Below are 2293 nucleotides of genomic sequence, written 5' to 3'. Positions count from 1 at the left end.
AGTACAAGTAATTCAACTATTGTTTAATTACCTAAGGGCCTTCCTTCTTTCTTCTTGCCTATTTGTTGTAAATAGAACTAACTAAAATTGAATGCAAAATTACTTTTTAGCTTAATAGTCCTTCTCATAGCTACTTCACAACAAAAATTATCACACAATTACATATGTAAATAAACTTACTTAAGCCGTTTGATTCTATTAAAAACAATGTCATGTATAGTTGTATGTTTCACCTTTTAATCTTACCATTCTCCTTTTGACTATCTCCACCCTCCTCTTTGTCTCTGTCCCCCTTCTCCTCAGTCCTCTCTCCTCTGTCTCCTTTCGTCACTTTCACCCTTACTTCATCTTTTTCTGCTATAAATACAATTATTTTTTGCTTTTAATGTACAACACAAACATACATGTACCAACAACTTACCAAGTTCATCTACCAAAAACAAAAGGCATTATAGTTATCACTATAGGGTTACACATTCCCAACTTACCATCAGATGGATGGACCTCAATGAGGACATCCTCTATTGGGGCAGCCATTACTTTTTGATTTTGAACTTACAGTTTCAGGTGTCTTATTTTATATCCTAAAGGTCACAGGTGACACTTGGTGTTCTTTGATTGGCAGTGAATGACGCAATAACTTCTATTTCGGTATTCTCCTCCCACACATTTTTATCATCAGTCCTCTCACCTGTACAGATAAACACAAATCACCTGCATTATAACTTCGTGACTAACTTTCTCTCGGGCCTTCTCTTTTGAGTTAGTAAGTTTTAAACAAAAATGAGTGTTTGTGTTTATGTTGACGTCTCACGCACATACTAGTTCCACACCTTTGTTTCTAAAAAGGGGATCCATAGTTTGTATGTCTTAGCGTTACAAACGAGTTCCTCTCCTTTAGGGGATCAATAGTTTGAATATTTGGCATTCAAACTAGTTCCACTCCTGTTTCAGGGGATCAATAGTCTGTTTGTTGTAGACAAACTAGTTCCTCTCCTGTTGAAAGGGGATCAATAGTATGTGCATTACACAAACTCATTTCTGTTATTCATTTACTGATTACATGGACAAGTTCTTCTATTATGACCAAATTGACCACAATTACCACATTTTCTTTGTGTTGCAGGTGGTTCTAGAGATTGCCTTGGAGAATGTGGTACTTCAATCTCCATTGCGAGGTCTGGTGGATCATCTACACCTGGAGTTGATTGTCGAGATGATCCTGTTAGTCGAGGTGCATCAGGAAGTGGGCAGGTTACATCTTTACATTCGTATCTGCAAAACGGCCTTATCTTTTCGTAAAGGTACCATTTCCTTTCAGTTGACATACCCTTTGGTGGTAATATATTAGGTAGTTCATCTTCCATTATTTGAGCGTCCTCCTTCAGCAAATTGAATTGTGTGACTGGGCCTTCTACAGCTTGTCTGGCTGCAACTACACCAGGTGGGGTCGCATTTACAACAAAGTGTTGAAAGCCTTTGATGCCTTTTATTTTCTTGAATAATGTAGCAAAGTAACTACACCAGTCAAGTGTTTCTACAATGAGTTCACCATTGCTACTTCCTACTGGTTGGGTTTTGTTCACAGCAGATGATTGTTCTACAACTTGAATGAAGTCATCCAATGAGTCCACCTCTGCTTTACGGAATTTTTGCTTTAATAGTCCGAAGCACCAGTCAGGAGAAAATTTTGTGTGTCCAACTGGCAAAAAAGATATTGAAATGGACGCATTGAGTCCTGTCATGACTCTCCATAAGAGGTACTAAAATAAATAAAAATTACATTTAAAATGTTCATTATTGTGCATGTAATATACTTACTTGAATAACTGTATTATTTTTATTTTGCCCTGTGCAGTTGTCAGCATTGAAATGGATACTGACTGAGTTGAGGCCATGATTCTTCAAATAAAAATGTACCATGCTTATGACAGGATTTGCCCCTTTACCAGTGTCGAATGATTCATTGATCAAGAAATTAACCTGCTGAGGGATAGCTTCACAGCACACACCAAATATGCCACATTTCCTGGGAGTAAGAAAATAAATTGGACCTGCTTGTAGTGGACTTGAAGGATAGTGAACCTTTAAAAAAGTAAGTGAGCTAGATACACTTTCATAATTATCATAAAATGTTACCTGTTGAGCATAATCGAAGCTATAATGTGCTACAATTTTAACATAGCAAGTGGCCTTGTTAGTGGGGGATTGTAATTGTTTGCTGCATCAGTATACAGCCCTTTTAACAATAATTGTGCCTCTTTTAATACATCCTTATAGTACTCCCTTCCTT

General features: G+C 37.1%; 3 long non-coding RNA genes across 4 annotated transcripts; 1 reads left to right on the top strand and 2 right to left on the bottom strand.

The window, feature by feature from the left end:
- Positions 1-37: 37 nt before the first annotated feature.
- Positions 38-295, bottom strand: LOC109591518 (uncharacterized). Of its 2 annotated transcripts, XR_002189849.1 has the most exons (4): positions 247-295; positions 181-195; positions 104-133; positions 38-58 (listed from the first exon to the last, which is right to left on the bottom strand). It is a non-coding gene; the product is annotated as an uncharacterized LOC109591518 (long non-coding RNA). The 2 variants fall into 2 exon arrangements; XR_002189848.1 differs by lacking the exon at positions 38-58 and having other exon boundaries at positions 100-130.
- Positions 296-716: 421 nt separating this feature from the next.
- LOC109591519 (uncharacterized) lies at positions 717-1706 on the top strand. Its single transcript, XR_002189850.1, has 3 exons — positions 717-766; positions 1127-1444; positions 1511-1706. It is a non-coding gene; the product is annotated as an uncharacterized LOC109591519 (long non-coding RNA).
- LOC109591520 (uncharacterized) lies at positions 1699-2283 on the bottom strand. The gene is made up of 3 exons (XR_002189851.1): positions 2140-2283; positions 1822-2085; positions 1699-1763 (listed from the first exon to the last, which is right to left on the bottom strand). It is a non-coding gene; the product is annotated as an uncharacterized LOC109591520 (long non-coding RNA).
- Between the last annotated feature and the right edge of the window lie 10 nt (positions 2284-2293).

Source organism: Amphimedon queenslandica, unplaced genomic scaffold (assembly GCF_000090795.2).
Source record: "Amphimedon queenslandica unplaced genomic scaffold, v1.1 AMPQUscaffold_7962_Cont20091, whole genome shotgun sequence".
NCBI lineage: Eukaryota > Metazoa > Porifera > Demospongiae > Haplosclerida > Niphatidae > Amphimedon > Amphimedon queenslandica.
Note: the sequence above shows the minus strand (reverse complement) of the source record. Positions and strands in the feature narration are given on the sequence as shown.